The sequence below is a fragment of the Canis lupus genome, chromosome 7 (assembly GCF_048164855.1).
Source record: "Canis lupus baileyi chromosome 7, mCanLup2.hap1, whole genome shotgun sequence".
In the NCBI taxonomy this organism is placed as follows: Eukaryota; Metazoa; Chordata; class Mammalia; order Carnivora; family Canidae; genus Canis; species Canis lupus.
Window position 1 is genome coordinate 16602061 of NC_132844.1, and position 12700 is coordinate 16614760.

General features: G+C 36.0%; 1 protein-coding gene across 1 annotated transcript in view; it reads right to left on the minus strand.

The window, feature by feature from the left end:
* The window catches only part of LOC140636377 (uncharacterized), a 499328-nt gene that overhangs the window by 242958 nt on the left and 243670 nt on the right, over positions 1–12700 (minus strand). The gene's annotated exons all lie outside the window — the stretch shown is intronic.

A 12700-nucleotide genomic window follows, 5' to 3' on the forward strand; every position in this document is an offset into this window, starting at 1 on the left:
ATAATTCTCTAGCAGGGAGGGGCAGTAGGAAAAGGGCAGCAAATAATTTTTAGAATGCACAATCTATCACAATGTCTTCTAGTCCTCGTTGAATCCCATTACCCCTGTGGCCATGTGTTGTACAAAAGTATATGTGATGCATCTATATTTCTATTCATACATACTTACATACCAATATGTAGCAAATAATAGCATTTTATGGGTATGGAATTACATTCTTCTTGTAACTTTATTTAGGTTCATATGCCTAAAGACCAAAAATAAGCAGAACTTAAAACAATAATTATCAGACTTCATGCATGGATGTCTAATATTTATTTGCTTTCCAACTATTCAGGGATAAGGAAGAACCAGAGTTTATACAGTAAAAGATTGATTAATAAAATCCAGTCATCCCCCTCAATTAAATATCTGTACAGGTATTTATTTGTACACTGCCATTTGTTTATATTTTACTACACTATCCTGCATATCTTTGACTTTCAGGATAAAGAAATAAATACCAATATATAATGCTGAGTGCCACATCTTAGTGCTTTTTGTAAGCCACTCAAAGGCTCTTCATCTTCCCTGAACTATTGTTGAAGTCAAAGTTTAAAATCAGAGTCTTTAATCCCAGGACACTGGTACATGTCGTGGTTTAGAGCATTTTACAGTTTACCACCCTATGTCTAATACCTGGGACAGTATGTGGCATGGAGTAGATACTCAACAATATTGATGAATAAATAGCTAAAAACTGAATAGATGAGGAGAAAGGTATTTTATTGTATGATATGATTAAAATATTATTTCATCTCATTTTCTAAAAGAAAAGACCTTTAATTAGCTAGTTTTTTGTATTGTAATACAAAGAAAAACAACATATATTTTTTAAATGCTATTTTTTGAGATATAGCAAAATTCAAATCTCCAGGTATCTCATAAAGCACAGCGATAGGTGTAAACAAGGCTTGTCTTTTTTTTTCCTTCTAATTTAAGATTTTGACTTTCACATGCAAAGATTCCTTACTAAATATTACTTTCTTTGTGTTTTTTTTAACAAACAACTTTTCAAATGATCACATGGTATCTCATTATGTTAAACCATCAAGGAATCAAATCTCTTTATCATAAAAAGGGAAATCTTCATGATCAAAAATCATTGTAAGAATATATTCAATGGGTAATGCTTTCATACCTATCAATTCCCTACATGCATTGGCACTGTATAAAACCTAAGAATACAGGGCAGTGCCCGGACATTATTAATAAAAAGTTATAATCTATTGAACCTCTGTTACTGTACTATGCTGATCATTTTTTGTTAGCTATCTCAGGCAATCCTTAGAATAATTCTAAAAACTAAGTGGTATTATTTCCATTTTACAGCTGATGAAATTGAGGCTCAGAGAGAATATAACTACCAAATAGTGGCAGAGTGAGGATTCAAACTTATCTTTTTGGGTATAGACAATGGAGCAAAAGGTAAGGGCTTTTTAGCTGTATATGTGCCTCATACATCTTGCTAAATTTCAATCCTACAAGTCATTGGTGCCTAAATTAAAAACAACTTTCCTATGAAGCAAGGACTGCATTAAGTTAAATAAGAAAAAAAAAATCTATGTTAATTTTCTTTTCCTGCCGACAAAATACCATAAATTCAATGGCCTAAAAAGAAAACTACAGTTATTATTTCACAATTTCAGTAGGTCTGAAATCTAGAAATGGTTTAACTGAGTCTTCTGTTCAGTCTCCCAGATGTTGGTCATGCCTGGGTTCTCATCTGGAGTGTAGACTGGGGAAGAATCCTGCTTCCCTGATCAAATGATTTTTAGCAGCATTCACTTCCTTGAGGTTGTAGAATGGAGAGTTTCAGTTTTTAGCAGGCTGTCAACTGGCAACACCACCAACTCTAAGAGGCCAGCTGAAGCTCCTTGCCAAGTGGGGTTTTTCAACATGAGTACTTGCTTACCCATAGCCAGCCAATAATAGCAAGGTTTCCTAAGCACCCAGGAGGCACTTCATATGCTCCACTGCTTTTCTTAGAGTCCTGTTGTCTCCACTGACATTATTAGGTCCCAGTATCTTTAGACTATAGTAGATACTACCACACAGGTACCTTCAAGTGATGGTCCCAGAGGGCTCAGAAGAGAATTGGCATGGAAATAAAAGTTTTTTTTAAAAAAATGCCATGTAGTTCATAGAAGTACCTCAAGTTCAATGGTATGGTGAAAAACAGTTTTTTGTTTGAAACACTAAATGTAGGTTCCCTTTGCTATACAAAAGGTAAATGTGAATCTAAAAGGCTAATATTTATTTAGAACCTACCATAAGCCAGACCCTGCTTAGCACTTTCACGAATGTCATCTCATTCAATTACTTATTTCTATAACCCTCACTGTGAAATAAACATTATTACCCAGTAATGAGAGTTCACAATATAATCACAGAGGAGCCCCTCAATAGCCAGGCAATATAAGCTGCAGAAGCAGAAATCATATTTTATGGTTATATATGTCCCTAGAAACCCACAGGGATTTCCTATCTAAAAAGTTGTTCACATTTCAATTGAGAAATGATTTCTTAAGAGGAAAATTTTCACTTTTTATAATGGTTAAAATGAGTTACAGAAAATACATATAAAATAATAATGACAATTAACATGTATTTAACATTTGCTGAGGATTAGGCACTGTTAGAAATGAATTACTTCATTTATGCTGCAAAGTCTGCTGAAATATGAACTATTATTATGTCCACTTTATAGATAAGGAAACCAAATACTGGACAAGTTAAGTAATTCATCAAAGTCTCACAGTAGCTTAGCCAAGATTTGAATCCAGGCAATCCTAGTCCTTGACTCTAGCCCGACAGGCCAATCTACTTTCTTTAAATAGCATGTATCAGGTATTTTTTAAATATGCAATCCATAAACACAAATAATTTACAGTGAAGACAAGTCCAAGAAGATCCGAATGAATAAGATAAAAAAAATCTACATTTCATGTATCCAGGTCATTCCAATTTTCTCATTTCCCAATATTTGTTTAAATTTTAATTGTGATGTTTCTTTGAAAAGGGACCCTTCTACATTTTCAAACCCTTCTTTCTTTACATATGAAGTTAGGCAACTCTATAGCTTCTAATCACGTCCTTTATATGAGTTTTTTTGAAATGGTAAGTTGCTGTGAGATGAAAAGTAGATCTCATATTTCTTGGGGCTAAATTCAGTACTCAGCTACAAATGTGGTCACAAGGTCTCCTTGCTGGGGTCTTTTATGTTACTTTAATTAAGTTTCAGCCATTATTATTTCTGCTGCCTCTAAACGTACATAAAGTATCTCAGGAAACCTGTTTTTGAGAGTGTCTATATTTGTTTTTCCCTAATCAATCTCGAGATTAATTTCATGTTCAATCTTGCTGTCTGCTAGGCGCTCTGTGCTCTAGCATCCTTTTTAGATTGATCTGAAACCATGTTTAAAAATCAAACATTGGCCACACAAGGTTTGCTAACATTATACCTGGTTTGAAAAAATGTCTCTCGTGCCCTAAACAAAAATTACTCTGGAAGGGTGCTGGCTGCATCCTCAGGCATGCTATTGTGGTTGCAACTCAGCTACAGTGCTCTGTTTGTGGTCCCAGAGCGGCCACGGACAGGCTGCTGCTCCACTGAGCCTCTATAGCAGTTGGCGGCCAACAGCTCTCTATGGGGAACTTGAGAATGGAAAGGCAGCCAATCATGCATGGTGTAATTTACATCTGATTGATGAAGGTCTAAGAATCACAGAAACAATTAATTTGTATCAGGACTCCTGTGGGCCAAAAAGTAAGAGATTGTGCCACTGGTACCCAATTTTAATTTTTGCCTTGATCAATCACCTGCCTTTCCACATCTACTTTGTTTTCAGAATTAACTTTTGCAGCCACAGATGTTAAAAGATGCAACAGAGTTTCTGGAAAACACCACCAAGGAAAACACTCATTGATAAAACTCACTTGTAACTGCACTGCATTATCCCTTTTTCAATTTGATAATGGTAAGGCATTTTCCTTGCAACTGCAAGGGAGGATTTAAAAACTCTTTCAAAAAAAATAAACCACTTTGTTTTTATTCATGTAAGAAAGATTACAATGGCCAGGGAAAAGGAAAAAAGAATAGTGGCCACTTCGTAGAAGGAGAACAACAGCAGGAGCAATTTAAAATAAAAATAACTAAAGATTCCTTAACTTTATAGTTAAAAATGAAATGAAAATTGCAAAAAGCAATTTGTGGCAGGAAGCCTTAAAAATGTTCTAAGGATTGTTCTTATTTTGCATAAGCCATGGCCAATCTTTAAAATAGTTAGTCCATTAAGCATATGTACATCTGATTCAACACTCTTTTGTAGGCAGAAGCCCCTCAATTATGAAATTGTAGAAGGATGGGCCTGACAGAGTCTCATCTAATTACAGGAACAAATTACAAGTTCATAAACTTCATAAAGCATTCTAATATCATCCATTAATAAAAATATCACTGCTTAAGCCAGGAATATATCTAACACAGTCATATGTTTTCTACTATTCTTGGCATGCAATTGCCCTTTACTTGTAACAATATACAAAACGATAGAAAATAGCATCCATTGTTTTTTATTGATCAAATTTTTAAATTAGTATTAATCTTGTTCACACACTTCTAAAAGATGATTTAACATGAATGCAATCATTTGTGTTTGCTTTGCAATTACCCAATACTGTTTCCTAATCTTAGGGATGTGGGCAATGAAATGGAGAGAAGTAAAATGGCTAGTGTCAAAGAAAACAGGGAGCTGAGGTAGAAATTAGAACCCACACAGCCTTAGAGGTATTTCTTTGTTTGGGTCCCTAAGTCAAACAGAGGGATTAATAGCAGTATATAATACGTAGTATATAGAGTTTTAACTCTGGTGGCTTGCATGCTAAACTGTCTTTAAAAATATAAACTACTTCAGGTGATTAATTATTTGATATGTAATACTATCCCTGTTTCTGCATAAGCAAAAGTTTGCACTATAAAGTGAGCTCGGGGTCTTATCACCACTCTACAAGACAGCTCTAGACTCCCCAGCACTTGAGAAAGGATGGTCCATACTAGAAAAAAATGTGCAAATCTTGATCATTCATCTATGATACCCATCAAGACCCCCAGAAGAGGATTCCTTGGTGAAAAGCACAGGTTCACTAACTGACCTTAAGTCTTGCTAAATTTAATCAGTTTCTAGTATTATTTGGTTTCTATTCATCCCCCCCCCCCCAGCCCTTCCTATGGATATGCTTATAACATTTTGACCATTTATGTATTCCTATGATACACCATTTTCACAGCATATGCATGAGTATCATAATTTTAAAATAATATAAGCATTTTTAATTGATTTTAATTTAGTTTCTTAGCACAAGAAGCTGAAGTTGTAGAAAATGTTATCATGTTAACACCTATATTGTCATTTATGTAATAAAAAATGTGAATTTCCAGTTTCTCTCTCCTCTAAGAATGAACAAAGAGGGTAGTAGGTTTTACTGGACAATGTGAGGAAAAGATAGAAAGGAACGTAAACAGAAAGAGCCTGTCTTGTTTCTTTGGCTCAGGGAGGCAGTACCAATATCCTATTAGTCTCTGATTTGACCAGAGGTTCGGATTGAGAAAGACCAAACACTCATCATTCCCACATCCTCCCTCTCATACAGTTCCCTGGCCCAGGTGCCACGGGTGCCCACTCATGAGTCTTCTGAACAACCTGCTCTAAAGCCCAACCAACATACACAGACATAGGCTTCTCCCAGCCTCCATTTTTCACTGACAATAATTTAGACCCTCACACACAAGAGGCAGGTTTTTCCATTGGGATGGAGCCAAACTTGGTGGGGTGGAAAGAGACCACCAGGTCTGGACATTAGTATTAGAGTGGTGCTCCCACCAACTCTTTCTCTACCCTCAGGCACAGGGTTGTGACTCTAAGATTGGGAAGTAAAAATCAGAAATAAAAACAACAGCAACAACTATACACTGATCTGTACAGATTAAAACAACACACCATCCATAAAGAGGTTTTGCAAAGGATGCAATGCATATTTTCCTTGTCATTAAAAGCATTAATCCCATTAACCAAGGCATCCTGCAAAGTCCATTTTAAATAACTTGCACCAACTATATATGACATGAGGGATAATAGAAAAAGGGAAATGTATCTGTATAGTGCCCCAAGTCCAGCTCTAAGAGAATAGCAAGTGCCAGATGACTACATTAATATGAGAACTTTACAATTCTGTACTATGGAAGTGATACATAAAATTGATATTTTCCGTTTTCATAGATTAAAAAATGTGTACTTCAACAAAAATGCTAAATCCTAATAAACAACAAACAATTGATATCGCAAACTGTATTTAAGTTCATACATGACACTTTCAAGTTTGAAATTTGTAGGGTATAAATCAGGGAGCCTCACAGAGAATATTGGAAATTAGTTCAATTGATTTTTTTTCTTTTACAATAAGTTAAAACAGTAAACCAGTCTAACTAGCCAACAGCTCCAAACTTGTCACAAACTGCAGCTATGAAATCCCTAAATTCCTTGATTCTATGATCCTACAAGTTCTAACTGGAGCTCAGAAAAGTTCCCAATGGTAGAACATTAGTTATAGAATAACACGATAGGCCACTACTGCATAATACTGATTTTTAGCTGCTAAAATCCACTTATTCATACTTTCATTAATTTAATAAATATTTATGGAAGTTATATAGTATATATTGAGGTTGAGATTGATATTAGTAGTTCCTACTATGTGCTAGGTACTGTGATAAATATAGGAAATGATAGGAAAAAAACTGCTTCAAAAAACTATTAATCTAATAAATTAGTTACTCCCCAATATTTTCTGCCCCAGTAGGCCCAAGACCTATGACACAGTTCAGTGTCATAGTTACTGTGCAAGTCAAGGGAGCTGGGTATGTGGAGAAGACAGGATATGGTGCCTGGTACTTTTAAATTTTATTTACTTTTTTTTTTTGGTACTTTCAAATTTTTTTAATAAATTTATTTTTTATTGGTGTTCAATTTGCCAACATACAGAATAACACCCAGTGCTCATCCTGTCAAGTGCCCCCCTTCAGTGCCCGTCACCCATTCACCCCCACCACCACACTACTCAGCCATTAGAAATGACAAATACCCACCATTTGCTTCAACGTGGATGGAACTGGAGGGTATTATGCTGAGTGAAGTAAGTCAATCGGAGAAGGACAAACATTATATGTTCTCATTCATTTGGGGAATATAAATAATAGTGAAAGGGAATATAAGGGAAGGGAGAAGAAATGTGTGGCGGGGGGGGTACTTTCAAATTTTAAGACAAGTTTCCCTTCTTTTGGTGGATAATCACTATAGCAGGCATAATTAAATAGATAAAAAGTTCCCTTCCCTCTCAAAGGGCTTTGGCATGATTATATAATTAAACTCATTACTTCATTGCTAGACCTAGCATCATCTAGTAAAAGAAAAAGAATGAACAAGTCACTATGAGTTCATCGCTTTGTTGCCCAAAGTAGGAGGCATGAAAAATAACACTAATATGAACAGCTACCACTTATTGGATGTTTCCCACATGACAGCTAAGTTTTTTGCATGCACTTTGCCATTGAATCTTTTTGTTTGTTTGTTTGTTTGTTTGTTTTTTGCCATTGAATCTTAACAAGAACTCTACATAGTAGGTACTATTACTACTGGGTGATCACACACTCGGCTTTGCCTGGACAGTATTGGTTATACTTGTTATCTTAATTATTAATAGTCCCTTCTTTCACTCTCAAAAGTGTGCCAATTGGATAATATTATTTTTATCTATAAGGTATTACCTTTATATAATCCAACCTAAAAGATGACTTTAGAATAACCTTAGGACAATCTTAGAAGGGCCTTCTAAAGCTCCACTTAAGTCACTGTGGTGTCCTATTTAAAGATGGCCTGGAGATGGCCACTCAGAAAAGAACCAAATCCTACATCTTCTAATAAATTCCACTGTTATGCAATGTGCTCACTGAGAGGTGTGGAGACAGGAAGGCATTAAAAAAAAATCATGACGTAGTTAGTTGCAGGGATCAAGATGGTATAAATCTCCCTGCAAATAGATAGGGAAAACTGAAAATAATGGTCATAAAATCTTATGAGATGTATTTCCACAAGATACATAATGGCAGCAATTCTATATTCAGCTTAGAATTCATTATGGAGAATTTGATAAAATGAAAGAATTTGATTACACCTTCTTAAAAGTTTACCATAATGAGGTTTAAAGATGAATTCCCATTCTTTGGATTCCTTTTCTATCAAGCATCAGACTGTAGCAACACCTTTGAAAAATTTAATGGCCTATGTATTTGAGAATTTGAACTTGAAGTATTTGTATATTTAAATTTGAAAAGTAAGAAAGTTGCATTCTTATATTGAATTCAATATGATAATAGGAAAAAGGCAAATGTATGTGCCAAACCAGAAGGCAACACGAAAGCAGCTATAAATGGATGATTTAGCATCCAGTGAAGGAAACTAAATTCCTCCTGATACCAAATTTTGCAACACTTATATGCAGACTGATTATAAATTTTTTTCATAAGATTTTTTAAACATCCATATCAGAGTGTTTGGACTATGTAGCTGAATTGCATTCCAACCTTGCTCAATTTACCCTATTTTGCACATTGCACTTGTAATGACCAACAAAATTCCACTGATAGCAGCATTCTCAACAACAAGCTTCCCAGATAATCAGTAAACCCCCATTCCCCACTATCAACCCAACAGTGATCTTCTCATCAGATAACAGTTGATAGATTTTCTTTATCACCAATTCATCATTAGAGCCAACAAGTATTGATTTATAGTCTGGTAAGGGGAAAACTCCATTTATAGGAAGTTTTATTTCCTAGGAAATTGTCTGAATCATCTACAATTATCTGAAAAAACATCTTCAAATGTTTTTTTTCATCTTTATATTTTTGTTAAGTCCATGAGGAAATGGTTTAAGCCAAGAAGGCTGCACTACTAGGACAGGAAAAATTCCTTGTGAGTGTAATAAATGGGAACATGTTTAATTATTCAGGTATGTTTAAAGAGAACAACTTTATTGGCAATGATAACTTATTTGCCCAAATATTTGTAAAGACTATGTGACAGGGATCCCTGGGTGGCTCAGTGGTTTAGCACCTGCCTTTGGCCCAAGGCGTGATCCTGGAGTCCTGGGATCAAATCCCATATTGGGCTCCTTGCATGGAGCCTACTTCTCCCTCTGCTTTCCTTTCTCTCTCTCTCTCTCTCTCTCTCTCTCTCTCTGTCTTTCATAAAGGAAGACTTTCTTGAAGGAAATGTCATAAAATGTAAGATTTTTATTACTGATTGAAGATGGGTTATTTCTATAAACTATCTGCAAAGTTATGAAGGAAGTTAATGGAAGATATAATTTCACATCATAAATAGGCACTTTATAGGGGGAATCAGATAATGCATACTTTAAGGTCTCTGTACTTAGAATGACGAGGTCCTCATAAGAGCACCTTGTCTACCTAAGCCGCACACTTGTGAACTGTCCAAGTGCCCTTCAGGATGATGAGCTTTTGATTAGTCCTTTCAATTAGTGTTTATTTTCTTAAGTAGACTACTCACAACAGTTTTAAAGCTTTGAATCTCCTTTAATCACTGCCTTTAAATTAAGAGGAATAGATTTTTTTAACTTGCCTCTTGCTGCTTTGGTCAAAAGATCAAGTAGGAATGCAATTTAAATATGAAAGCTAGCATCCAATAAGCAAAAATGCACTTTTAACTAAAAATGAAAATTCACTCTAACCCCATTAAGTAAAAGCCATTACTATGGTATCCAGACCTTCTTACATATTCTTGACTGATAGTTGTGTTTTCCCATTGGTAGAAAGTTGAAAACAACTACTTTTTTTTAAAGACCTCACAAATATATCGCCCTACACATTTTTCCCAAGATACACTAGAAATCTTCTGTTCCTAGATTTATTCCTAACTGTTCCACAAAATTGGATATTTTAAAAGTAACCATAAAAAACATCTATAGAGAACAAAATTGAGCCACCTTAGACTTCTGGGGAAGATGGTGGGGTAGAAAGACCCTAAGGCCACCTTGTTCCATGGATAAAATTAGATAACACATACATCAGTGTAAATAACCCAGAAAATGATCTGAAGACCAGTAGAACAGACTCTCTATAGCTAAATGTAGAGAAGAGGCCACACTGAAGCGAGTATGAGGAGAGTATGAGGAGAGGAGATGCAGTCATGTGCTAAACAGACTGATCAGATTGAGAGAGGAAGGGACCACACAGGTACAGAGAGGGAAAATAAACAAATCCTCATACAAGCACTCCAGGTATGGGGAAACCACATGGGGGAGATGAATCCCCATAACACTCAGCTTTGAAAATCAGAGGGTCATAATTTTTTGAGTTCTTACAATCAACAAGGCTTGACACTTGTAACTTTAAAAATCATCCAGCTGGGCTCTGTGAGAGATAGGAAGGCTACAGGGTACTCAATCCCTGACCTTAAAGAGACAGAACAGATAGCCCTGGGAGAAATAGCAAAGAAGAAGCATTTTGAAAAATGCCTGGAGTATATGGGAAGTAGATTTATTTACTAATCTCAGAATAGGTGCTGGAAGGACAGGGAGGTCATCTCCGAGAACAACAAAAAAACCTGGCAGGCACTGTTCCCCTCCCTCACCCTCAAGACTAGACACACAGATACCTGCAGAAACCAGCATAGCATAACACTCTCCACTAAGCTTGCTAAGAGCACACCTCAACTCAGCATTCTTCTGCAGAAATGTTCCCTCCATCCAAGCCTGGCAATGACTTTTTCTCCCATTATCTGTACCACTTTCTTCTGTAGAACTGCCTCCTCTAATATGCCTTTGGCCAGAGCCCAACCAAAGCAGTAACACAAGTCTAACAGTGTGCACGTTGCCCCAGTAGAGGCCAGCACTACTCCAAAGTGACTCCTGCCCTGCGGAGAGGACAAGATAACTATACAGACCAGTACAACTACAGCCCCAGCCCTGAGGGCTGACATCTGGTCAGACCACAAGTCCCACCCACCAACAAAATCTTCTCAGGGGACAACAGAGGGAAAGTGCCCTACAGTTCAATGCTCCTCTATCTGACAAGTTCTTGGTCTGACTCAACTTAAGAACAAGGCAGCACCTATTGGTCCACTAAATAACACAGGGACCAACCCCTGACCATAACAGGCAAAGGAAGCCATTCCAGATAACTGGACTGAAGGCAAAAGTGGCTCAGTCACAACAGTGAGGCACACAACACACATAGGAGACATCATTGAAGTGCCAGATTCTAGTGAACAGGGGGCATTGCCCTACAGGGCACCATAGGATGTCTTCTTCATAAGGTCATTACTTTCAAGAACAGGAGACATACCTGACTTTCCCAACACATAAAAACAGACACAGAGAGTTACACAAAATGAAGAGAGAAATATGTCCAAAATGAAAAAAAAAAAAAAAACGGAAAAAGAATCACAGCGAGAGCTAAACAAAACAAAGATAAATAATGTGCCTAATAGAGAATTTAATGTTTACAAAAATATTCATAGAACTTGAGAAAAGAAGACCTCAATAAGCCCCTTAAAAAGAGATAGAAAACCAAAAAAAAAAAAATGAAATAACTGTTTCAGTTGAAGATGAAGAACTCAATAACTAAAATTAAAGATGAAGAACTTAGTAACTGAAATTAAAAATACATTAGATGGAATAAATAGTAGAAAAGAGGAAGAAGAATGAACAGTAACCTGGATGAAAGAGTAATGGAAAGTAGTCAAGTTGAACAGGAGAGAGAAAAAATGATAAAAAAAATGAAAATAGACTTAGGAACTTGGTGACACCATTAAGCACAATTACATTAACATTATAGGGATCCCAGAAAAGGGGGTGGAGAGGGGAAGAAAATTTATTTGAAGAAATAATAGTTGAAAACTTTCTGAATCTGAGGAAGGAAACAGAAATCCAGATCCAGTATACACAAAGAACGACCAACAAAATCACTCCAAGGAGGTCCACACCAAGACACATACAATTAAAATGCCAAAAAGTGGTTATTTAAAGAGCATTTTAAAAGCAGCAAGAGAAAAGAAAACAGTTACATACAAGGGGAAACTCCATAAGGCTATCAACTGATTTTTCAGCAGGAATTTTACACGCCAGAAGAGAGTGGCATGATATATTCAGAGTACTGAAGGGAAAAAACTTTCAGCCAAGACTACACTATCCAAGAAGGCTACCATTCAGAACAGGAGAGAAAGGAACTTCCCAGACAAACAAATTTAAAGAAATTCATCACCACTAACCTACCCTACAAAAAATGTTAAAAGGGACTCTGAGTGGAAAGGAAAGATTATAAGTAGAAGTAAGAAAAGTAAGAAAAAGAAACACAAGAATAAAAGTAAGTTTATCTATAAAAATTAGTCAAGGGATTGACAAAATAAAAGGATGTAAAGTAGGAAACCATATACCTAAAATGTAGGGGTGAGGGTGGAATAAAGAATGAGTTCAAACTCAAGAGACCATCAAGTTAATATAGACTACTTTATGCACACAATGTTATATACAAACGTAATAGTAACCATAAATCAAGAACTGGTAATAGATATGCAAAAAATAA